Below are 27,366 nucleotides of genomic sequence, written 5' to 3'. Positions count from 1 at the left end.
CGAATATGGGCCAATACTGTGTTTTTAGGCTTTTTTTCTCTCTAGGACGAACGTTATTTTGCATGCAGAATAGAGTGAATCAGCAGCATGATGGACACTAAATGGAGCTGACAATCATGGTAAATAAGTATTTTTAGTGATCATCAGCTCCATCTAGTGGCCATAATGCAGTATTTTCCCGATTCACTCTATTCTATATGCAAAATAACATTTGACCTGGAGAGAAAATAGCCTAATAGCATTTGTTTTTGCTCCCATTTGCACAAATGAATGTATATGCAGTTTTACATTATAAATACACCCCAATGTATCAGTTTAAGCCCATTTCTGGACAACCCCCCCCCCCCCCCCCCATCCTATACACACCACTCACCTATACCCATCCTCGACCATCCCTAAATCTTTTATTTACCGACCTGAGTGTGGTGGCACATGATCCTCCATGACCCCCTCTACAGAGAAATTTACCCGTACTTCCTGTCCTGGGGACAATGTCTCATAGACGGGAAGTGAGGGAAACTTCCAACTGCCACAGAGAAAAAACGCCTTTGTTTAGTAAAGTAAGGGAAAGGCTAGAGCGCCTGTCAGATGTCAAGCTGCAGATTTTCTCTAACTTCCTGTCTGGTTAAACTGGGGTCAGCAGGACAGGAAGTGAGGTCAAATCTCTCTAACAAAGCCCCGTATCATAATTAGATCATCCGCATATGCTGAAATCTTATGTTCCATTGCTCCAATCTGAATCCTCACTATCTTCCTGTTTTTCCTAATCGTGCACAGAAATGGTTCCAGCACCATGGCGAACAGTAATGGAAACAAAGGACACCCCTGCCTCGTCTCATTCCGTATATTAAAATAATCTGATAGTCTGCCATTTACCTTGACCCTTGCCCTTGGGTCTGCATACAACACCAATACCCATCCCATCATCTTTTCTCCTAGACCCATTTCCCTCAAAACTTCAGTCATAAAGATCTAGTTCACCTTATCGAACGCTGTTTCAGCATCCATTGATCATATCACACTTGGGAGTCTGGTCCGGTCCATTTTGTACCCAGTGTAATACATGAGGGGCTCAGACAGTATTGTCTCCTGGCTTCTCGGCCCTTCATGAAACCCGTCGTCTGGTCCGGATTGACCAACCTTACTATATGATCTGGCAGTGGAAGGAATAGGATCTTTGGTAACATTTTTTACAACTCTTCAGCATCCCTCACTAAACTGTGCACTGTAAACGAATTGGATATTTAAAAAAAAAAATTTCTCAGCACCTACTGTATATCTGCTGTATTCATTTTTCACTTCCTCCTCCCTGGCCGCAGCCCATCACATCATTTCCTGTTTGAAATGCCTTCTGGGAAGGGGCGGCAACTTCCTCTGACACTGCCGTTGCTATGGAAACCTGACCCGAAAACCTATTACACTGCTTGTGCTGCACTGAGCATGTGCGAGATCTGCAAGGATGAGATCCAGGAAGAAATACAGTCTGGCTTCAGATGCCCACACTTAAGATGGCCACGGCCTGCTGTAAGTTTATCAAATAACAAAATACTGCTATAAACTAACAAAACTTACCTTAGTTTACAGACTAATTTTACTAGACTACATTAAGCTTGTATTATAGGGGTATTTTTACTAAAAAAGTATAATTTTGGCTGGAACACCACTTTAAGGAGGGAAATGTGTCTATAATTAGCACAATGTTGGGGATCCTTCCCGGCTTTCAGGTGGACCATCACATATGCCAAAAATGCTTCTGGGGGCAAGGGGTTACAGGCCGTAATTGAGTTAAAGTACTTACAAAGGGGGGATGACAACATTGGCCAGAATTTTTTCTATAATAGGGGTTTGTGCAGACATCAGGCCCTGGACTTTTACCCTTTGACAGAATTGCCACCACAGCATTCAACTCCTCAGTAATCGGCCGCTCCATTTCTTCCAGGGCCTTTGCAGGAAGACCAAAGGCTTTTAAATATTCCCTAATCCTACCCACCTGTCCTTCCCCAGCACTCCCCATGGGCATCGGGCCTGTATTGTACAGTGCTCCAAAAAAGCGATGAAATTCAGCGGCTATTGATTGAGTATCCACTATATGGTTATTATGGCTCCTTAAAGTATGAACATGGCGTGAATCTTATCAAGTTATAAAACAAAATGATAAATATAAATATATAATTAATAAAGTGGTATTGAGCTCTCTCGTGACCTGTATAAAATGTCCAAAATACTATACAATAATGTGCAATAAACTTCAAAAAAATAAATGAATTAATAAGAGTGCTTCAATAAGCCTGTGAAAAATATATATAAATATTCCAAAATATTTGTGCAATATTCAAACAAATAATAAATAAATATTTCAAGGAAAAAATCATCCATTCGATTCAGTGTTACATCCATGCAATGCAGTGCTGTATCTCTGTAATTCAGTGATAGTGCAATGTTCAAACAATATTAGATAAAAAAATTCCAAAGAAATATCATCCATGCGATTCAGTGCTGCATCCATGTAATTCAGTGTTGCATCTGTGCGATTCGGTGCTGTGTAGCTTAGTGCTATGATCAAATTAACAGTCCATAAACATTCCAAAATCCATCCAAGTGTTTCAGTGAACACAAACTAAAGTGCTGTGTGCTCATATAAGTGCCCCCCCCCCAAACAAAAAAAAATAAAAATAAATTTAAAGCCCCCCCGTCCCCGTGTGCTCGCACACTGAAGCAAACACATATGTAAGTCGCGCCCGCATATGTAAACAGCGTTCAAATCACACATGTAAAGTATCACCGCGTGAGTTAGAGCGAGAGCATCAATTCTAGCACTAGATCTCCTCTGTAACTCTAAACATGTAACCTGTAAAAAAAATTTAAACCGTCGCCTATGGAGATTTTTAAGTACCAAAGTTTTTGTGCCATTCTACAAGTGTGCGCAATTTTAAAGCGTGACATGTTAGGTATCTATTTACTCGGTGTAACATCATCTTTCACATTATACAAAAAAATTGGGCTTACTTTAATTGTTTTATTATTTTTTATTGTTATTTTTTTTAATTCGTTGAACTTTTTATTTTTCTCCAAAAAAAAAAAAGCGTTTGAAAAATTGTTGCCCAGATACCGTGTGACATAAAAAAGTTGCAAAGGCCGCCATTTTATTCCCTAGGGTCTCTGCTAAAAAAAAACATGTTTGGGGTAATGTTTGGGGGTTCCGAGTAATTTTCTAGCAAAAAAAATATTTTTACATGTAGGAGAGGAATGCCAGAAAAGGCCCAGTATGGAAAAGTGGTTAAATAATATTTTAACCCCTTGCCGACCAGGGCATGACGATATACGTCGGCACAATGGCACGGCTGGGCAAATGGGCGTACAGGTAAGTCCCCTTTAAGACGCGGCATTGTGGGCACACGCACCTGCCTGCTCTGTGACCGCGGGTCCCACGGACTCGATGTCTGCCGGGTGCCCGCGATCGTGTCACAGAGCGGAAGAACGGGGAGATGCCTATGTAAACAAGGCATTTCCCCGTTCTGCCTAGTGACATGACAGAGATCACTGCTCCCTGTCACTGGGAGCAGTGATCGCTGTCATGCGAGTAGTAGCCCATCCCCCCCAACAGTTAGACTCACTCCCTAGGACACACTTAACCCCTTGATCGCCCCTAGTGGTTAACCCCTTCCCTGCCAGTGTCATTTACACAGTAATCAGTGCATTTTTATAGCACTGATCGCTGTAAATGACAATGGTCCCAAAATAGTGTCAAAAGTGTCCGATCTGTCCGCCATAATGTTGCAGTCACGATAAAAATCACAGATCTCTGCCATTACTACTGAAAAAAAAAATTAGTAATAAAAATGCCATAAAACTATCCCCTATTTTGTAGACGCTATAACTTTTGCGCAAACTGATCAATATACGATTATTGCGATTTTTTTTTTTTTTTTTTTTAACCAAAAATATGTAGAAGAATACATATCGGCCTAAACTGAGGAAAAAAAATAGTTTTTATATATTTTTAGGGGATATTTATTATAGCAAAATTTTAAAAATATTGCTTTTTTTTCAAAATTGTCAGTCTTTTTTTGTTTTTATAGTGCAAAAAATAAAAACCGCAGAGGTGATCAAATACCACTAAAAAGAAAGCTCTATTTATGGGGAAAAAAGGACGTCAATTTTGTTTTGGTGCAACGTCGCACTACCGCGCAATTGTCAGTTAAATCGACGCAGTGCCGAATTGCAAAAATTGCTCTGGTCAGGAAGGGGGTAAATCTTTTCCGGGCCTGAAGTGGTTAAATAAAGAAAAGTAAAATCACAAAATAAGAAATGAATTTTAAATGAAACATAGTAACAAAATGAACAAAAATGTTCCATGATTTAAAAGTTCCCTCGGATGGGAAGCACACAAGGAGTCAAACGTTGGGGGGGAGTCTCTCCATCTGGAGGCGTGCGGATGAATCTCGGCGCCCGTTCCTGACGTAGCGCTTCACTTGAGCTGATTAGTCATACGGGTTTAATTAGCCGTAAATCTATTTCACCTCCAGCAAGTAGCGAACACCATCCAACGCTTTCCTGATTTATTTTCCTTCTTCTGTTTCTTTTATTTTTGGAACAAACCTGCTCAGGAAATCTCATCCCCCGAATTCTGATGTGTCACGTCTGATGATGAAGGGCTCTTCCCTCGCCGCTCTCTGCCACTTAGTTGGCTGACATCTTTATGATGCTCTGTGGGAATGCAGTCACCCAGGGGACGGGCTGGGAAAAATAGGATTTTTATAACAGCTTACCTGTAAAATCCTTTTCTTGGAGTACATCACGGGACACAGAGCCACAGTAATTACTGTATGGGTTATATAGGCACCTTTAGGTGATGGACACTGGCACACCCTAGACAGAAATTTTGTCTCCCTATATAACCCCTCCCCTACTGGGAGTACCTCAGTTTTGTAGCAAAGCAATACACCTGTAACCAGAAAGAGGGGCGGGACCTCTGTGTCCCGTGATGTACTCCAAGAAAAGGATTTTACAGGTAAGCTGTTATAAAAATCCTATTTTCTTTATCGTACATCATGGGACACAGAGCCACAGTAATTACTGTATGGGATGTCCCAGAGCAATGCTATCTGAGGGGAGGGAGACCCAAACAAAAGTAGGGTGCAATCAGACCTGAGGACCTATACTGCTGCCTGCAGCACACTATGCACAAAGGCGATATCCTCATGTTTTCTTACATCCACCTGATAGAATCTGGTGAATGTATGGACTGAAGACCAAGTTGCGGCCTTGCAGATTTGAGCCATGGGGGTTTGGTGATGCACTGCCCACGAAGCAGCCTGAAGGAGTGCGCTTTGATTTGAAAAGGTGGAACTTTCCTCTTCAAACCATTAGCTTGAATAGTTACTTGCCGAGTCCACTTAGCAATAGTAGATTTCGACGCTGCCTGTCCTTTCCTAGGACCTTCAGGCAACACAAAGAAAGCATCAGTTTTCCGAATCTGAGCAGTCGCTTCCAAATAGATTTTGACCGCTCTCACTAGATCCAGAGAATGTAGTGACTTTTCTTCAGTAGAACAGGGTTCTGGAAAAAATGAAGGTAGAACAATATCCTGGTTTAGTTGAAAACCTGAAACCACCTTCGGCAAAAAGCTAGGATGAGGACGCAATACTACTCTATCCTTGTGACTGATTAAATATGGCTCTTTACAAGAAAGAGCAGCCAATTCTGATATCCTTCTTGCAGAAGATATGGCTACCAGAAAAACTAGTTTCCTTGTCAACAGGACCAAGGGAACATGTGGCATCGGCTTAAAAGACTGTTTCTGTAACGCCGACAGAACTAAATTCAAGTCCCAAGGGTTCAGGGGTGCTCTAACCGGTGGATTAAGCCGCATTACCCCCTGTACAAAGCTTCGGACCAAAGAATGTGAAGCAAGTGGTCGTTGAAACAAAATCGATAAGGCAGAGAACTGGCCTTTGATGGTACTCAAGGCCAGCTTCATTTCTAACCCCATTTGCAGAAAGGCAGGGATTCTACCTATGACATACTTTCTGGGATGCCAACCCCTGGATTCACACCAGGAAACATATGCCTTCCAGACTCTATAATAAATGACTCTGGTAGCTGGGTTCCTTGCATTAATCAAGGTAGATATCACTGCGCCTGAAAGCCCACGATTTTTCAGAATGTGTGTTTCAATACCCAAACCGTTAAATTTAGCGTTTGTAAGGTAGGATGGAACATTGGTCCCTGCGATAGCAGGTCTGGACGTGGTGGTAGGGTCCATGGCACCCCTACCGCCATTTTTTACGATCTCTGCATACCAAGATCTTCTGGGCCACCCTGGGGCCACAAGAACTACTGACTTCCTTTCCTGCTTGATCCTGCGAAGAAGTTGCGGTAGCAGAAGAATAGGAGGGAATGCATAAATCAGTGAGAACTGATCCCACGGAGTCACCAACGCATCTGTTCCATATGCGAGTGGATCCCTTGTTCTTGACACAAAGTTGTCAATCTTGTTGTTGAACCTGGACGCAAACAGATCTACGTCCGGGATCCCTCATCTTTGGCATATAGCCAGGAAAATGTTGGGGTGAAGAGGCCATTCCCCTGGAAACAACTGCTGGCGACTTAAGAAGTCCGCCTGCCAATTCTCTACCCCTGAAATGAAGATTGCCGATATGCACAGCACATGCTTTTCTGCCAGGTTAGGATATGGTTTACCTCTCCCTGGGCTGCATGACTTTTTGTGCCCCCTTGGTGATGGATATAAGCCACTGCTATGGCATTGTCGGATTGGATCCTAACAGGACTATTCTGCAATCTGAATGTCCAGGCCTTTAGGGCTAGGTATGCTGCCCGAATTTCTAGAATGTTGATGGGCAGGGTCCTTTCGGTTCTGGACCATTTCCCTTGGACAGTTGTCTCTTCCAGGACTGCTCCCCAACCCGAAAGGCTGGCATCCCTTGTTACCACCTTCCAGGTAACTGGTAAGAAAGATTTCCCCTTCTGCAGATTCTCGGGTATCAACCACCAACTGAGGCTCTGGCGCACTTTTGGCGACAAGTATATCCGAAAATCTAGCGCCTAAGACACTGGCGAAAAAATGGAGGTACTCCCAGTAAATGGAGGGGTTATATAGGGAACTAAACTTCCTGTCTAGGGCGTGCCAGTGTCCATCACCTAAAGGTGCCTATATAACCCTTACAGTAATTACTGTGGCTCTGTGTCCCGTGATGTACGATAAAGAAACTACTTTTTCTGCTTTTTTTTTTTTTTTAATAAGCTCAGTTTTAGTTATCGATGTTTGCAACAAATTTTATATATATATATATATATATATATATATATATATATATATATATAAAATCTATCCTATCTATCTATCTATCTATATATATATATATATATATATATATATATATATATATATTTTAAACTTTATTGCTATCACACAAGGGAGCGAACAAGTCCCCGTGTGATAGCATTGGACAAGTGACAGGTCCTCTTTATGGAGACATCAGCATCTGTTAGACTTCCACTGTTCCCCCTTCCCTCCAAAGCAGCTATTCAAGCACAGATTGTGCTTGATTAGCTGCTTCCCTGGCTGTATGAACCAGGAAATGACAGCTCTGAAAGCAGAAATGCTCAGAACTAAGCTGGCTGAATGAAAGGAGCACAAACACATGTGCTTAATCCTTCCCTGGACGCACTATGTACGCCCAGAGATCTGAAGTAGGTAAGTTCTGAATGACACCCCTGCGCTCCTTGCAGTGAACGTGCATGCACTATCTTTTGGTAACACACGTTGCACTGTGCTGCGATGCATGTTGCCAAGGTGCATTGGGTTGCCTTTCAGGATGATGGGCATTTAAGGCTCATTTACCCATGCGGCTGTCATTCCAGCCCTTCTAAAAAGCAATCTGCAGATGATAGCTTTTCAGAGAGCATTTGACAGGCAGTTGAGTGGCGAGCAGTTGCCTCCCCATTGCCATTTTTTTTTTTAACCCTTGAAAGCCTGAAGCACCCACACAGTGGAGTGCATTGCACATGGTCGCAGCGTGGCCCCTACACTTGAATGGTTTGTGTTCAGGCATGTACTGGCCATCGGGACTACCGGGAGATTCCCGGTGGGCCAATGGCTCAGTGGGCCAATCAGGTGCAGTCCTGGAGCCGCTCCTCTCAGACAGTGAGTGATCGCAATTTCACTCCTGTCAGGAGGAGCAGCTTCCGTCATATGCTGGGGGGAGCATTAGGCGTTATGCTCCCTCCAGCCTGCAGGGGGATATAGACCAATGGCAGACTTTCCTTCCTCTCTCCCCTATCACTTGTTATCACATGACTGGAGAGAGGAACGAGAAGCTGCCTTCAAAACTGTTAGTACATGTGGGAGGGGGAGGAGAGGGAGGACACACTGATGTGAAGGGAGTTGCTGGTGGGGACTCTCTGATGGGGACTCTGATGTGAAGTGGGCTGCTGGTGGGGACTCAGATGTGAAGTGGGCTGCTGGTGGGGACTCTGATGTGAAGGGCTTCTGATGGGGACACACTGATGTGAAGGGAGCTGCTGGTGGGGACTCCCTAATGTAAGGGGAATTCTGTTGGGGACACTCTGATGTAAGGGGGGCGCTGTTGGGGACACTCTGATGTGAGAGGGACGCTGTTGGGGACACTCTGATGTAAGAGGGACGCTGTTGGGGACACTCTGATGTAAGAGGGACGCTGTTGGGGACTCTGATGTAAGGGGGGCGCTGTTGGGGACACTCTGATGTGAGGGGAACGCTGTTGGGGACACTCTGATGTAAGAGGGACGCTGTTGGGGACTCTGATGTGAGGGGAACGCTGTTGGGGACACTTTGATGTAAGGGGGATGCTGCTGGGGACACTTTGATGTAAGGGGGTGCTGTTGGGGACACTCTGATGTAAGGGGGGTGCTGTTGGGGACACTCTGATGTAAGGGGGGTGCTGTTGGGGACACTCTGATGTAAGGTGGGTGCTGTTGGGAACACTCTGATGTAAGGGGGTGCTGTTGGGGACACTCTGATGTAAGGGGTACACTCTGATGTAAGGGGGGCACTGTTGGGGACACTCTGATGTAAGGGGGGCGCTGTTGGGGACACTCTGATGTAAGGGGGGCGCTGTTGGGGACACTCTGATGTAAGCGGGTACTGTTGGGGACACTCTGATGTAAGGGGGATGCTGTTGGGGACACTCTGATGTATGGGGGCGCTGTTGAGGACACTCTGATGTAAGGGGGCGCTGTTGGGGACACTCTGATGTAAGGGGGTTGCTGTTGGGGACACTCTGATGTAAGGGGGCGCTGTTGAGGACACTCTGATGTAAGGGGGCGCTGTTGGGGACACTCTGATGTAAGGGGGTTGCTGTTGGGGACACTCTGATGTAAGGGGGTTGCTGTTGGGGACACTCTGATGTAAGGGGGACGCTGTTGGGGACACTCTGATGTAAGGGGGCGCTGTTGGGGACACTCTGATGTAAGGGGGGTGCTGTTGGGGACACTCTGATGTAAGGGGGGCGCTGTTGGGGACACTCTGATGTAAGGGGGGCGCTGTTGGGGACACTGATGTAAGCGGGTGCTGTTGGGGACACTCTGATGTAAGGGGGATGCTGTTGGGGACACTCTGATGTATGGGGGGCGCTGTTGGGGACACTCTGATGTAAGGGGGCGCTGTTGGGGACACTCTGATGTAAGGGGGTTGCTGTTGGGGACACTCAAAATTAAAGTGGGCCGGTCATGAGGAAGTCCAGGGCCAAATTTTTGTCCCAATCCAGCCCTGTTTGTGTTTAGTGGCGATGCTGCCTGCCCAAGGTGTCCTGCAGTCCTCACCTCCTGTTTAGACCCTGAAAAGCCCAAAGCACCACCCCACAACCTTGAGCTGTTGCAGTGCAGCCCCATTTGCTGTGTTATACTTTCTGCTGCTGAATGTCCTCAGTCTAATGGCCGGGGTCATTCAACCCACTTCCTCTGAGCCCAGGTCATCCTGAATTTGCCTCCCCCCGCCAGTGACGGGACAGTGAAAGGAGACGCAGAACAGTGATGAGCTCATCTTTCTCACTCTGGCCTCTCCTCTTATCATCATGCTTCTTTATAACACACGGCATTGGCTTCTTGTGCTGCTTCTTCTGCTCACACTCCAGCCCTGCTGTATAGGGACTTCAAGAGGCTGATACCACATTTAGGCTTTTACAATGTTTGTATTAAAAAATAATCTATTAATAATTACATAGTGGCATACATTTTTTTTTTGTCTTTTTCTATCTGCCCAAATGCTGTTTTGGAGGGGAGCATCACCGCTAATAATGGAGATGAATCTCCTCATTTCTCATTCCCTCTGAAGAAATGGACTTTGCTCCAGGAAATGTACCAGGAACATTGCCAATGAACGTTTGGAAACTATTTGGCTTTTGAAGTAACTTTACAGCAACTTTGGAGTGTATATGATGTGTGGAAAGTATATAATCTATTGTCGGAGCCGAGACATTGATGTGCATGGCGGAATGTTCTGGAAGAGAAACGAGGAGGAGCTCAATCATTACTCTTGTCTGTACAACACTCTCCTTCCTGTGTGCGGATTTATTTATCCTTTAAATTCTTTTAGTGGGTGAAATAAATGAAAAAAAACAAACAAAAAGAAATGATGGTTGGTAAAGAACTCTCATTTAGCAGGATAGCGTTAAGATCAAAACTTTATTGTCAGATCTGTGTTTCTGATATAATGAGGGGGGTGGGGATCTTTTCAATTGATGCCGTCAACAAAGCTTATTATTAGCGGGGCAACTTTTTGTAGCCTATTTTTAGGTAGGGTAACATTATAACTTCTTTTCAGTTAGGTTAACTTTGTAGCTTTTTTAGGTAAGGTATCTTTTGTAGTTTTTGGATTTTATTTATTTATTTATTTATTTTTTAGAGAGGGTAAATTTTTAGCTTATATTTTAGGTAGGATAACATTGTAGCCTTTTTTTACGTAGGGCAACGTAGCTTCTTTTTAGGTAGGGTATTATTATAGCCTATTTTTAGATGGGGTAAGGCCCCTTTCACACATGTGGACCGTTCAGGTCTGCCTGTCAGTATTTTAGGAGGACCTGAACGGATGCTCCATGCAGGTCTACGGAGCGATGGATGTCAGCGTTGACATGTTCGGCTCCGATCCGCTGAATCCAGACGGATGGAAACGCTACAGTGGGGACAGAAAGTATTCAGACCCCCCTTAAATTTTTCACTCTTTGTTATATTGCAGCCATTTGCTGAAATTATTTAAGTTGATTTTTTTTCCTCATTAATGTACACACAGCACCCCATATTGACAGAAAAACACAGAATTGTTGACATTTTTGCAGATTTATTAAAAAAGAAAAACTGAAATATCACATGGTCCTAGGTATTCAGACCCTTTGCTCAGTATTTAGTAGAAGCTCCTTTTGATCTAATACAGCCATGAGTCTTTTTGGGAAAGATGCAACAAGTTTTTCACACCTGGATTTGGGGATCCTCTGCCATTCCTCCTTGCAGATCCTCTCCAGTTCTGTCAGGTTGGATGGTAAACGTTGGTGGACGGCCATTTTTAGGTCTCTCCAGAGATGCTCAATTGGGTTTAAGTCAGGGCTCTGGCTGGGCCATTCAAGAACAGTCACGGAGTTGTTGTAAAGCCACTCCTTCGTTATTTTAGCTGTGTGCTTAGGGTCATTGTCTTGTTGGAAGGTAAACCTTGGGCCCAGTCTGAGGTCCTGAGCACTCTGGAAAAGGTTTTCTTCCAAGATATCCCTGTACTTGGCCGCATTCATCTTTCCCTCGATTGCAACCAGTCGTCCTGTCCCTGAAGCTGAAAAACACCCCCACAGCATGATGCTGCCACCACCATGTTTCACTGTTGGGACTGTATTGGACAGGTGATGAGCACTGCCTGGTTTTCTCCACACATACCGCTTAGAATGAAGGCCAAAAAGTTCTATCTTGGTCTCATCAGACCAGAGAATCTTATTTCTCAACATCTTGGAGTCCTTCAGGTGTTTTTTCAGCAAACTCCATGCGGGCTTTCATGTGTCTTGCACTGAGGAGAGGCTTCTGTCGGGCCACTCTGCCATAAAGCCCCGACTGGTGGAGGGCTGCAGTGATGGTTGACTTTCTACAACTTTCTCCCATCTCCCGACTGCATCTCTGGAGCTCAGCCACAGTGATCTTTGGGTTCTTCTTTACCTCTCTCACCAAGGCTCTTCTCCCCTGGTAGCTTTGTGTGGCCAGACAGTCAGCTCTAGGAAGGGTTCTGGTCGTCCCAAATGTCTTCCATTTAAGGATTATGGAGGCCACTGTGCTCTTAGGAACCTTAAGTGCAACAGAATTTTTTTGTAACCTTGGCCAGATCTGTGCCTTGCCACAATTCTGTCTCTGAGCTCTTCAGGCAGTTCCTTTGACCCCATGATTCTCATTATAATATATAGTATAATCAATATAGTATATAGTATAATCAAACACAGCTGGACTCAAATGAAGGTGTAGAACCATCTCAAGGATGATCAGAAGAAATGGACAGCATCTGAGTTAAATATATGAGTGTCACAGCAAAGGGTCTGAATACTTAGGACCATGTGATATTTCAGTTTTTTTTTTTTTAATAAATCTGCAAAAATGTCAACAATTCTGTGTTTTTCTGTCAATATGGGGTGCTGTGTGTACATTAATGAGGACAAAAAATGAACTTAAATGATTTTAGCAAATGGCTGCAATATAACAAAGAGTGAAAAATTTAAGGGGGTCTGAATACTTTCCGTCCCCACTGTATATTCCATCCGTCTGGCGGATCAGATCGGATGAAAACGGACAGGCGGTCTGTTTTCATCCCATCCCCCATAGAGAAGAGCGGGGCTCTGACAGGTCTGTCTTTTTTTCTAACTGAAAAATAAGCTACAAAGTTACCTAAAAAGAAGAAAAAAAAAAGCTACAAAGTTACAGAGATGGACCTGTCATCTGCCCGGATCAATGGAGTGTTCCCTGCTGAGCAAGCGGTGTCCGTCAGATCAGACATTCATGTGTGAAAGGGCCCTAACTTTGTAGCCTATTTTTAGGTAGATTAACATTGTAGCCTATTTTTAGGTAGGGTAACATTGTAGCCTATTATAGCCGCCGGCTCAGCGGGGATCAGTGGAGCGTTCCCTGCTGAGCAAGCGGAATCCCTCAAAGCGGACATTCATGTGTGGAAGGGCCCTAACTTTGTAGCCTATTTTTAGGTAGGGGGAATATTGTAGCCTATTTTTAGGTAGGGGAACATTGTAGCCTATTTCAAGGTAGGGTAACTTGTAGCTTATTTTCCATAGGGTAACTTTGTAGCTTTTTGTTGTTTTTCTTTTTAGGTAACTTTTGTAGCTTAATTTTCAGTTAGGGTAAGCCTAGGTTCACACACATGCAGTGCAGGAAATGCAGAAATCCCTGCGCGTTTACCGCACCGCATTGCAATCGTGCTGTGCTTCCAATTCACAGCGGGTATCAATACAAACTTACCGACACCCCAAACGGATCGCAAATGCAGTTCGGTTTTCCCGCACCAGATCACTTGGTACAAAAGAACCGTGAGATTTGGCTGCGGTGCGGCTCCAGAAAAGGTGACTGCATTTTTTTTTTTTAATATTTTTTTGGGGGCGATGCAGTGCAATTTCAGCCCATTTTAAAATGAATGGGCTGAAATTGCACTGAATTGCATGTGAATTCTACAGGATGCAGTGCGGTTCCTGTGTGATTCACATGCAAGGTTATAATGTGAACCAAGGCTAAATCTGTGGCTTTTTTAATTAGGGTAACTTTAGAGGTAAGGTAACTTTATAGCTTTATTTAGGTGGGGAAGCTTTGTAGTTAATTTTTAAGTAGGGTGACTTTGTCACAAGGTGAGAGGCTGGAGCAGGGGCTGATCTGTGGCAGACATTTATGAACACAGCAGAGAACTGCACAGGCAGCAGGATTAATTTGGTTGTGTGATCACTGTGCCATTATCTCAGTCCAGGAAGTATATGGTGACTCTGCAGGAAGGCTGAACAAAGATGATGCCAAATAAGGACTAGAATGGCATTTAAATCTGACCTCCGGCTTTCCTTTCAAATTTTTTCAGTTGTACCGGCTCCTCTCCTAGAATTACTGAAATTACTTAATCTGATTTCACTGCATACTGTGACCTTCTCACAATGTTCATTAGAAACTGCAACAAGCCAGATAGAGCCGCCTCGTTTCCTGGCTGGAGGACACCCAGCATCATCTAGCATTTTTCTCCCCACCCTGACTGTCCCTGGCCCACCCCTTTTATTCATTGGATTTCAGTTCCTTCAATCATGGAGGCTCAGCATCACATGTGACCGTTAGCTAGGCTGGTGTACATGCAAATACAATTGTCAGACTTGTACGTAGCAGACAGGTGAGCCCGATGTAGCAGGGGGAGGCCTCCCTTACGTATCTGGTTACCGGCCCCTGGTAGTATGGACAGGAGGCACGGGAGCACAGAGTGGTATGAGAGCCTGGCGGGTAGCTGCAGGAAGATCCCGGTTAAGATGGTTATGGAGAACACCAGTCAACTGGAGCACAGGCAGTGGGTGCAGAGCAGGAGTGGAGCGGGTTGGTCGGGTCACAGGCAGAGGTCGGCAGCAGGCGGGCAACGCAGTACAGAGGAGCAGGCAGATTCGTAGTCAGGACGGTCCGGGATCAGTGGCAGGCAGTAAACAAGGAGGAACAGAGACAGGCCGGTAGTCAGATCGGAAACAACAGGAAGCAGGAAGCAGGAACACAGGAAGCTGAAGATCGGACAGCTCCGAGCCCCCTGTGCAGATGGCCTAAATAGGCAGGTTGGCGCCAAACACCGGGCGCGCGCGCCCACCGACGCGCCGCGATGCCCACCAACAGCGCATCTGCCCAAGGGAACTCTCTGACAACAATAGGAACACCCACTTCTCCTCCTACCAATCAAGGGCTAAAGGCTCTTGAGCGGCATACTGAGGTCGGGTGCTGTGATGTTTTCAGGAAGCTATGTACAGCCCCCGCCGCCCCCTCCCACCAAGCTATGTACAGCACACAGCCGTCCCCTCCCACCAAGCTATGTACAGCCCCGCCACCCCCTCCCACCAAGCTATGTACAGCACACAGCCGGCCCCTCCCACCAAGCTATGTACAGCCCCGCCGCCCCCTCCCACCAGGCTATGTACAGCACACAGCCGGCCCCTCCCACCAAGCTATGTAGAGCCCCCCGCCGTCCCTTCCCACCAAGCTATGTACAGCTCCCTGCCGTCCCCTCCCACCAAGCTATGTACAGCCCCCTGCCGTCCCCGCCCACCAACCTTGTACAGCACACAACCGTCCCCTCCCACCAAGCTATGTACAGCTCCCTGCCGTCCCCTCCCACCAAGCTATGTACAGCCCACTACCGTCCCCGCCCACCAACCTTGTACAGCACACAGCCGTCCCCTCCCACCAAGCTATGTACAGCACACAGCTGGGCCCTCCCACCAAGCTATGTACAGCACACAGCCGGGCCCTCCCACCAAGCTATGTACAGCACACAGCCGGGCCCTCCCACAAAGCTATGTACAGCACACAGCTGGGCCCTCCCACCAAGCTATGTACAGCCCCCCGCCGTCCCTTCCCACCAAGCTATGTACAGCTCCCTGCCGTCCCCTCCCACCAAGCTATGTACAGCCCCCTGCCGTCCCCGCCCACCAACCTTGCACAGCACACAGCCATCCCCTCCCACCAAGCTTTGTACAGCACACAGCTGGGCCCTCCCAACAAGCTATGTACAGCACACAGCCGGCCCCTCCCACCAAGCTATGTACAGCCCCCCCACCGTCCCTTCCCACCAAGCCATGTACAGCACACAATTGGGCCCTCCCAACAAGATATGTACAGCACAGCCGCGCCCTCCCATCAAGCTATGTACAGCACACAGCCGGCCCTTTCCACAAAGCTGTGTACAGCCCCCTACCGTCCCCTCCCACAAAGCTATGTACAGCCCCCTACTGTCCCCTCCCACCAAGCTTTGTACAGCACACAGCCGGGCCCTCCCACCAAGCTATGTACAGCACACAGCCGGGCCCTCCCACCAAGCTATGTTACAGCACACAGCTGGGCCCTCCCAACAAGCTATGTACAGCACACAGCCGTCCCCTCCCACCAAACTATGTACAGCCCCCCACCGTCCCCTCCCACCAAGCTATGTACAGCACACAGCCGGCCCCTCCCACCAAGCTATGTACAGCCCTCCGCCGTCCCTTCCCACCAAGCTATATACAGCACACAGCTGGGCCCTCCCAACAAGCTATGTACAGCACACAGCCGCGCCCTCCCACCAAGCTATGTAGAGCACACAGCTGGCCCCTCCCACAAAGCTATGTACAGCCCCCTACCGTCCCCTCCCACAAAGCTATGTACAGCCCCCTACTGTCCCCTTCCACCAAGCTATGTACAGCACACAGCCGGCCCTTCCCACCAAGCTATGTACAGCACACAGCCGGCCCTTCCCACCAAGCTATGTACAGCACACAGCCGGCCCCTCCCACCAAGCTATGTACAGCACACAGCCGTCCCCTCCCACCAAACTATGTACAGCCCCCTACCGTCCCCTCCCACAAAGTTATGTACAGCACACAGCCGGCCCCTCCCACCAAGCTATGTACAGCACACAGCCGGCCCCTCCCACAAAGCTATGTAGAGCCCCCTACCGTCCCCTCCCACCAATCTATGTACAGCCCCCTACCGTCCCCTCCCAACAAGCTATGTACAGCACACAGCCGGGCCCTCCCACAAAGCTATGTACAGCACCCTGCTGTCCCCTCCCACAAAGCTATGTAAAGCACCCTGCTGTCCCCTCCCACCAAGCTATATACAGCACCCTGCTGTCCCCTCCCACCAAGCTATGTACAGAACCCCATGGTTCCATCCCACCAAGCTATGTACAGCCCCCCCCACCGTTCCCTCCCAGCAAGCTGTGTACAGCACCCTGTCAGCCACTCCCACCAGCCGTTATTTACTTGGATTGTGTAGAGAAGCACAGAGACCCGGTGATAAGACCCTCAATATGGTAGTAATGAAAAAAGGTTTAATTGTTGATGATGGAGGGAGAGAACTTTAATTTGTAATATGTCTAGTAAAGAGAATTGATCCAGTAACGCCTCCAAAAAGGTGCTAGTCACAATCTACTTTCGATTCAGCCTTCTGTAACTGCACTATTGGGTAACTGGTAACTGTGTCTATACAGAGGGTGGTGTTTGTATGTTTTTTATATATTTTTTGAATCATGTTGTAATACATTTTATATATTTTTAATGATTTCTCCTCTCATTATGTGCTCACAAATTCCACTCGATCCTTTTTTATATTTATATATAAAACTTTAAAAAGGGTTTCTAAAAGGTGCACCGAATGGAAATGTTGGTACCGAAACTGAAAATGCAGGATGCACTTGGCCAGAAACCTAAATTGAAAATGACAGTTTTTAAAAAATATTAATATTTTTATATATAATTGTATTATATTTGACTTTTTAAATTAATCGAAATGAATATGAATTTATCGTCGGCCATTATTGGCGCCTTTTAGCGCAAGAAAAGCTCCAAAAAAAATGTATCTGTTAAAATTCTACGTATGTCTTCACACTGGTCTCTTGCGCTTCTCTTGTGGTATTAAAAAATCTTGCTTGCTGCATTTTTGGTCAGTTAAAAAAAAAAAAAAACACACCTCCCAGTTGAAATGCATTGAAAATGCAGCATTAACGCACCCGTATTACGTTTTTGATGCGGTTTTTGAGTCAGGTGACCTATAAAAAAAACACACCATAAGCACAGTAAAAATCACAGCAAATTCGCGGTAAAATCGCGGCAAGATTGTTGCAAATTTGGGGCAAAATCAAGTGCGTTTTCGGGAGCCATTATTGCCATCTTTTTCTCTTATCGGCTGAATGCCAATAACACCATTTTCGACCGAAAGGTTTCTGTGGCCGAAATTTTGCTGCATCTCTAATTCTAAACCTTCTCTTCCCTATCCAAAGAAAATGGTTTGAGCCGGAGTCCCACCTTACAATTGACCCCCTAGAACTGGCTCTTGGCCAAAGAAAGTCCAGCTATTTCTATAGAAGGAGTTAACTCCCTAAATAGGTTCCTATGGCACAAATTAGAAGACCTTGGCGGTGCCAATCATGTCTCTGTGAAGTGACAGTGGAAACAGCTCCTTTTCTACCATCTCAAAACTTCAGTTTTTATAAATATGACTGAAGAGGCAGAAAACTGTCAATTAACTGGGCGCGCTCCTCCGGCAGACAGCCTGGCTCAATCATCGGCAATTAGAGTGGATCTTCACCGCGGAGACACGTGACACCATCCGTCCTGGTTTCCTGTCTTAAGTCCGCGCCGCCAGTTATCGGGTTTTCAGCACTCTCCTTCAACCTCGTCCTTTGACTGTCATCCAAGTGTGAGTTTTATTTTTAGGTGTTCTTAATCCTCGCCTGGGACACTTGATAAATTAATCAGGGCTTCCTTGTGGAAGGAGTAAGTCCACTATGTGTGTGATTTTTTATTTATTTATTTTATAATACATGTGGAAATGTTTCTCTGGTTGCTTCTGACCTTAAAAGTGAAGTTCACCTTTTCGGGCAGAATTTTTCTTTTCGTAATAAATAGAATCCTTATGCTCAACAATCGCCCCAAGGAAGCTCCAGAACATTTTTTTTTAGGGTAGAGCGTGGTGCTTTTTACCGTGCTTTTTGGTGCGTTTGCAGCGTATTTCTGAAAACGCACGCCAATGCGTCTATTATCTGTGTGGTTTGCCATGCATTTGTGAACATAAAGATGTTAATGGAGCCTCGTTGTTCTTGTGTAAACGCAAAAATTTCACTTTCAAGCCCCATTCACACCTAACGTAGTGGGAGTGCAAGTTTTTTTGAGTCCTTTTTTCCCATGACACACATAGGGCAAGCCCGTTGATTTCAATAGGCTGCGCTACACATGACGAAGTGGCTCATGGGACATTTTAGTGTGGTGCGAGTTTCACAGTTTTTATTTGCGTTTTTTGCTGCGATTGTCACATCAGTGCCCATTAGTGCCGCGGTCATGCAGCACTGTACCCATATGAATTTTTTTAATCATTTTCTTTACACAAATAGAGCTTTCTTTTGGTGGTAGTTTCTGTTATAAAATTTTGCAAACAGGTAATTTTTCTTCTTCACTGATGTGCGTTGATGAGGCTGCACTGATACTGTAGGCACTAATAGGCAGCACTGATGAGGTGGCAAAATGTGTGTTTTCTGTGCCATTAACAATTGCACTGAAAGCGCAACTAGTTTAATTTTATATAAATGTGGCCATACACTATACAATCTGATTGTACAATCTCTGTACAATCTCCTTTTTAGATTTACCAAAACTATATAATAGGAGGAGACACCATCTATTCAATCACTCTGTATCTAATCAGGTCAGCCCTCGCACTACATCAGGGTTGTCCAACCTGTGGCTCCAGAGGGTTTAGCATGTGGACATAGCAAATATAGCAGCTGTGGCAGCTTATGGTGCCTTTAAAAAGTATTCATACCTCTTGAAATTTTCCACATTTTGTCATGTTACAACCAAAAGTATTGACTCAGGGGGCTGAATATAAATTCACACCACACTTTACAGATATTTGTAAAAAAAATTGAAAACCATTTATCATTTTCCTTCCATTTCACAATTTTGTGCCACTTTGTGTTGGTCTATCACATAAAATCCCAATAAAATACATTTACGTTTTTGGTTGTAACATGACAAACTGTGGAAAATTATGAATACTTTTTCAAGGCACTGTACATTGACCAGCCAGACAAATGTATGTGTGGAGGGATGCTGTGCAAACCTAGTTGATGGGTGAAGGGTGTATGCTAATGAGGTCAGCTGTGTGGGTTCTCCATCCTAAATCTACATACCAGGAAGTCCCTGAAACTTTCTAAGAAATGCAGCAAGTGCTAAGGTAAGGCCTTGTTCTAAAAATCAAAGAACGCTTTTATTTTTCTGCACCCGAGGTACATTAATGGTATATTGGTACATAGGGGAGCTGGATTAAAAAAAAAAAGGTGAACTTATTCTTTAACCACATGCCGACCGGCCATAGCCGAAAGACGGCTACAGCGCGGTCGGCTTGTTCTGGGTGCACGTTCGTGGGACGTCCTCACAGAATGGCGCGCACCCGGGAACATCTGTGACCGCCGGGTCCAGGGGATCCCGCGCATCACGGATCACAGTAAACAGCCGCTGATAGCGGCCGTTTACCACGTGATCGCTCTGTCAAATGACGGAGCATCACTTGTAAACAAACCGGCGTCATGTCATGATGCCACTTCCTTCCCTCCCCTCTGACGCCAGTTCCTCCCTCCCCTCTCTGTACCGATCGGTGCAGTGTGAGAGGTGAGAGGGAGAGGGGGAGAGATCATTTGCAGCGCTGTGGGCACTACAGATCCAGCGCTCAGTGCCCATATTCTGCCAATTCTAATCGATACTCTGCCAATACTAATTAATACTCTTCCAATAAAATAAAAAACCCAGCGGGGATTAAATACCACCAAAAGAAAGCTCTATTTGTGTGAAAAAAAGTACAAACATTTCATATAGGTACAGTGTTGTATGACTGAGTAATTGAGTAACGGCTCAGATTACATGCATCTTACAATGTTACACATATGAAATCATTGTCTCCACTCCAACCCAAAATCATATTGTCTCCACTCCAACCCGACGCGTTTCAGGTCAATCCTTTCTTCAGGGGTATACTGGGGGGGATATATAATCTTGATTTCTATAAATAGAAAATACAGTGTTTTAATAATAGTACATACATAATAAGCAAAGACTCCCATTTGCGTCAATCTGTAGAGAAATCACCTATTATATGAGATGATTAGAAAGACATGTAGCCGTACATTACCTAAAAGAACATAGTTTTGCCAAATGGGAAGATCAGTGGTGTGTCCCCGCCAACAGGCCCTAGCCGCCCTGACGGAGGTCCCAGAGAAGAATCCTCCTCAAGCCCTGTAGTCAAAGATGGTTTGGACTCTACAAAGTGCGATTATGTAGTAAAATCAGGTACGTATACACCAAAAGTTCATGATGTTGATGTCCCCCTTCTCATAATATCATATCATGGAAGGGCTATACTTAGAGGGGTATCAAAGTATAAATGCCTAGATACCTTTTATAAATATCTATAATAAGACGCAACAGTATAAGAGTATTTTGGGATATATTAAAGTGCAAGTGCAAACATTAAAACAGGATTTTATGACTAAAAAAACTAAAATGCAACTAAACTGCATTTGAGCACCATAAACACGAAAACGCTATTTAATTTATTTATAAAAATTCAAAGCAAACTCCCCCATCCACCCATGTCTCCATGTTTTATTCTGCTGAGAAAACGCCTCCCTAGCATATCTAGCCACGGCCATCTTGAGTAAGGGCAGATGATTCATGTAGAATTTACTTCCTGTAATCTATCTGCTCTTAGCTCAGGCATGCAGGCAGGAGGGTGTGCTTAGCTGAGAATGCCCTGCCTCCTCTTCTGAAGATTCCTGGGATGTATGACATCATTTTGGCATAGGCCTGGAAACCAGAAGTAACTGAAGAAATGTAAAAAAAGAAAAAAAAAAGTTTAATAAAAGTATAAAGTATAATCTAGTAGAAAACACCTGTAGAAATTCCCAGAGCTGGTGAGCGGATGGTGCACTGGCTTGTGGTGTCCTCCTAGCACCTGAGCAAACATGTAGATGAAAGAAAGCTGGCAGCTCGGTCTTCTGCATTGAATGAGTTTATTAATCCAGGTGTGGTACAAAATAATACAAAGCTTACGCGTTTCGGCATGTAGCCTTAAAGTGGATGTAAACCTGAATTTAAAAAAAAAAAAAAAGGCTTGTAACTTGTACAGTATAGGATTTCATGTCATCTGTGCCTAGTCTTGCCACGAAGAGTTAATCCAGCTCTGAGCAATCCTCTTATCTTTTTTCAGTGAGATAAAAACTGACAGAGAGAGAAATACCAGTCAGTTCTTCCCCTGTGCTGTGAGTGACAGGTGATTTACATATCTCATGCTCCAGCCTTAGAGAGGCATTCTGTGTAATTCCCATTCCTCCTCCTTTCTTCTCCAGCTCACACACACAGCTCTGTACAATCGTCCTCTGTGCACATGCGCAGGAGAGACATGGGGCCACGAGCGCGCTCTGCTTCTTCACAGAACGCGCTCTGCCACTCCTGTGCTTGCACTTCTTCCCTGGCACAAGGCTCGTCCTCGCACTGCTGGCTGGCTAGGGGAGTGTAGTGGTGGGCGGAGAAGTCCTCTGATGTCACGACTCCACCCACCGAGCGTCGGACAGCAGATCCGCCCACAGATTCGGCAATATTGCAGGGCTCCACACAGCTAAAGGGGTGAATTATGACAGGTAAGGATACATGCAGGACGCATGTATATCCTTCTAGATATGCCCTATGTTAGTAAATTAGAAACGATGACAGTGGGTTTACATCCACTTTAATCATAACCATTGATTTAAGTGATACTAAAGCGTAATTTGTTATTTTTTACCAAAAAAAAATGTTATACTGACATACTATACAGATCCTCCTCTTCTCGGGTCCCTCTTCAGCTCCCCTGGCCCCTCCCTCCTGACAAAAGCCCCCACAGCAAGCAGCTTGCTACGGGGGCGGCCGGGCCGCAGCTCCATGTTAACATTCAGACAAGCAGCCCTGGCTTGGCCCCGCCCCCCTTTCTCCTCATTGGCTCACTTTTCTTTCATCTATAAGTAAATATAATATACCTTTCTATCTATTTAGTAATACTAGCAGCATTAGGATTAAAAATCAGTAATGTTGATTGAGGGAGTTTAGTTCTGCTTTAACCATTTGCCGACCAGCCGCCGTCATTATACAGCGGCAGGTTGTCACGATCCCGCGAACTGTCGTAGCTGTACGTTGGTCCCTTTAAGCGGGATAGCAGGCACGCACGCCCGCTGCACAGCGGGGGTGCCGATGCTCGAGACCGCCGGCAGAACAGGGACGTATGTGTGTAAACACACACATCCCAGTTCTGTGAGGGGAGAGAAAGATCGTGAGTTCCTGCGAGCTGGGAACCACGATCTCTCATCTCCTATAATCAGTACCATCCCCCACAGTTAGAACACACACACAGGGAACACGGTTAACCCCTTGATCGCCCCCCCAGTGTTAACCCCTTCCCTGCCAGTGACATTTGCACCGTAATCAGTGCATTTTTATAGCACTGATCGCTGTATAAATGTCAATGGTCCCAAAAATGTGTCAACGGTGTCCGATGTGTCCGCCATAATGCCTCAGTCCAATAAAAATTGCAGATTGCCACCATTACTAATAAAAAAAATAAAATAATAAAAATGCCATAAATCTGTCCCCTATTTTGTAGACGCTATAACTTTTGCGCAAACCAATTAATATATGTTTTTTTGAGATTTTTATTACCAAAAATATGTAGAAGAATACATATCGGCCTAAACTGAGGAAAAAATATGCTTTTTTTAAAAAAAAAAATTGGAGCTATTTATTACAGCAAAAAGTACAAAATATTGCGTTTTTTTCAAAATTGTCGCTCTTTTTTTTGTTTATAGCGCAAAAAATAAAAATCGCAGAGATGATTAAATACCACCAAAAGAAAGTAATATTTGTGGGAAAAAAAGGACGTTAATTTTGTTTGGGTACAGCGTTGCATGACTGTGCAATTGTCAGTTAAAGCGACGCAGTGCCGTATCTCAAAAAATGGCCTGGTCATTGAACAGCCAAATTTTCCGGGCCTGAAATGGTTAAAGGTCATCCAGCTTTTAAACAGATAATATTTTTTCATTTGAATTATTTTCTATTAAATTTTATGATTTTTTTATCACATGGCCTATGCATGGCCGTGTGTTTAGAAAGCATTGCCCTTCTAGCAGACTGTGTTGATTGATTAGAGATTTTTTTTGTCTGGCTAGAAGTGGAAATATTAAAATGCAAATTAATTTTATAATTATATTATTTTATTATTATTATATTTTATTATTATTATATTATTTTATTCTGTCTCTCACTGTTACAATAAACCTACCATTAAAATTATAGACTGATCATTTCTTTGTCAGTGGGCAAACGTACAAAATCAGCAGGGGATCAAATACTTTTTTTCCCTCTCTGTATGTAAGAAAACAATAAGTTTTTATTTAAAAATGTTAGCATTTTGAGGGGGGGGGGGAACCAGGGAAGGCTGACTATAAGCAGATTAAACTTTAGCCTCGTCTTGCGTACCCTTTTATGCAAATAATAATTATTACGTTAATAATAACAAAGGTAACAACAACCTCCTAACAGCATGAAATCCATTCCAACTGATTTGCTGTGATTAAAATGATTTTCTCCACAACACCTGAGAAGTGACGCCTTTTTCTCTGGCGGGCCTCGGCGCGGTCCTCTGTGTGCCGGGCTTGTCTACGTGAGACGTTCTAGATAAATGAGACTTCGTTACTCTAATTAAACAGCTAAATTTGGTAAAAATCCTTCCAGCCAGAAGAGTGAACTGGAAACCCGCAGGCCGCACGGTGCCCAGCCGCGGTCTCCGCTGAGTCCACTCTCCGTTTAACCTTTTGTTCCCTTAAATACATACCAAGAGGGTGATTAAATTCAGCTGAGCCCAACACAAAAAGGTGAACGTGGCGGGCGGAAAATCATTGCGTGTCAAGTGTGCAGCTGCTACTTGAGAGGGATGCCAGGCAAATATATTTTTAACATATTAAGGCCCCTTTCACACTGGGGCGGTGGGTGCGTCGGCGGTAAAGCACCGCTATTTTTAGCGGCGCTTTACCATCAGTTCCACGGCACTATTGGGGCGCTAGCGGAGCGCTTTTACCCCCGCTAGCGGCCGAGAAAGGGTTAAAACCAGCCGCAAAGTGGTGCTGCCGCAGCGTTTTGCCGGTGGTATAGCCACGCTGCCCATTAATTTCAATGGGCATGAGCGGTGGAGGAGCAGTATACACACCGCTCCAAAGATGCTGCTAGCAGGACTTTTTTTAGCGTCCTGCCTGCCAGCGCATAGTGCCCCAGTGTGAAAGGGGTCTAAGGTGCGTTGTAAGTAGTTGTAAACCTCAGACATGAAATATGAACAAAGCATATCCCTCTATAGTGTGTACTTGTCTCAATCCAGAGCACGAATTGTCATTCCTGTCTGCTGTTTCGTTCCTCTGCTATCAGCATGAGTCACTTCTAACAAGTTTTCCTGACACCAAGAGAAAAATGGTGACAGGGGAAGAACCTCCGGCACACAGCCTATGATTGACAGCCTCAGCTCTGTTCCTGTGTGCTTTTTGATGGGGGGGGGGGGGGTTGTTCCTTCCCTCCATTCAGCTGTCAGAGCTCTCCTCATTGAGCTCTGCAGTGTGTCATTTCAGCTCCCTGCCCTCTGTTTTCTGACAGCTCTGACAAGCTTTATAAATTCTGGACTTTGAACGGATGTAGAGAAGAGAAGACCGCAGATAAACAGGTAAAACTTATGTAGGAGGATTTGTTTCATATCTGTGTGTCACCTGAGGCCAATCACTTCACTGGGTATATGGAAGGGTTTACAACCACTTTAACCAAAACTGTTTCACTTTAGGTCTGAGTTTTGGATAGGCTGACCCTTTAAAGACAAGGTTATTGCTATCACAAAGGGGCTAATAAGCCCCCCTATGCGATGGCTTTGGGCAGGTGACAGGTACTCTTTATGGAGACACCATGGGTCTTTTAGATCCCCAATGCCTCCGTTGCCCTCAGTCGCAGTTGATGCTCAATGTTTTGGGAGGGGGCAAACCAACACTGGATGGGAAGGTGGCGACCCGCCCCCTCATGGGAGAGGGATGGGAAGGTGGCGATCCAACCCCCCCCGCTCACGGCAGAGGGACAGGAAAGCTGCGATTATCCCCCCCGGTGGGGGAGAGACAGGAAGGTTGCGATTATCCCCCCCGGCGGGAGATGGACGGGAAGGTGGCGATCAGAGGCCTCTTTACCTTAGGAGGCAGATGACAAGGATCCGGGGTAGGGCTGCTGCTCTCCAGTATGGACACTATACGGTGGAGCTCCGGGATGGACAGTATACTCTGGAGCTCCGGGATGGACAGTATACGGTGGAGCTCCGGGATGGACAGTATACGGTGGAGCTCCGGGATGGACACTATACGGTGGAGCTCCGGGATGGACAGTATACGGTGGAGCTCCGGGATGGACAGTATACGGTGGAGCTCCGGGATGGACAGTATACAGTGGAGCTCCAGGATGGAGTGCTGGATGTGGGTGAGCCGTCCCTGGAAGAGGGAGCCAAGTCTGGATAAGTTGGTCGCTCTTTTTCTCCCTAGGAGGATCTGATGCTGATCAGGATTAGGACTCCCTTCTGGAGAGGACTGTGCCGCTGGCTGAGCTGCTCCCAGACACTCACCCTGATGGCTTCAGTCTTCCAAGGTGAGGAGACCTCACTCCGGGGCCGTTTCTTTTCTTCCCAACCAAACAGGAAGTGGGTCCTGAGACCCGATTGCCCGGGAGTCCTAAGACTCCTTGATTGGCCGGGAGGAGAATCAGGAAGAAAATAGCTTATAATAATTTGCTATTGTCACACAACTGGGTGGGCTCAGGCCGCAGTGTTCTGCTCCCCGAGCCCATCCTTTTTTTGAAGTCAATTAGAGCCTCAAGCTCTAATCACATGCTTCGAAAAAAAAATAAAAATCCATGCCTCCAGTGCCCTGCATGTAGATTAGGGGCCGGGCGCATGGATTAGGGGGACGCCCCTGCTTGCCCTTAAAAACATCTAATGAAGCACAGGCTGGGATGGTCATGTGGTCTCTTCCAGCTTCATTAGTCACAGAGCAGATCAGGGAGCCGATATTCCTCGATTTCCTCTATGTGTAGCAATCTCAACCCTTTACCTAGGTCCCAGGCTCCCCAGGAGAACAGGAAAGACCAGGAGAACCACCTTGGGAGGAACAGCCCTTCTCAGTATTGTAAATATGATCAGGTGGCTGAAGAGCTGCCCAGATCACCTTACTAAACATGCGTCTGTGTGAAAAAAAAAAAGAAATGAGAACAAAAAAAATGGCTCCAAAGAAACAACAAACAACTTAAAAGGTTTTTAAGGTTTTTCATATATTTTTTCCATATATTCTTTATATATATATATATATATATATATATATATATATATATATATATATATATATATATATAATATAGTTTTTTATATATTTTTAGGAATTCTGCATGAATGGGTATACATAACAAGTAAACATGCGAATGAGGGTTTCTCAAATTTGACCGCAAAGGTGGAGCTCCTCTTTAAGTTCATGCAACATGGACACATTTACTGGAG

General features: G+C 45.3%; 1 protein-coding gene across 1 annotated transcript in view; it reads left to right on the top strand.

The window, feature by feature from the left end:
- The window catches only part of TRAPPC9 (trafficking protein particle complex subunit 9), an 815,095-nt gene that overhangs the window by 59,274 nt on the left and 728,455 nt on the right, over nt 1-27,366 (top strand). The window lies entirely within an intron of this gene.

Source organism: Aquarana catesbeiana, linkage group LG05 (assembly GCF_042186555.1).
Source record: "Aquarana catesbeiana isolate 2022-GZ linkage group LG05, ASM4218655v1, whole genome shotgun sequence".
Classification (NCBI taxonomy): domain Eukaryota; kingdom Metazoa; phylum Chordata; class Amphibia; order Anura; family Ranidae; genus Aquarana; species Aquarana catesbeiana.
The sequence above is the reverse complement of the archived record's forward strand: the minus strand, read 5'-3'. Positions and strand labels throughout refer to the sequence as shown.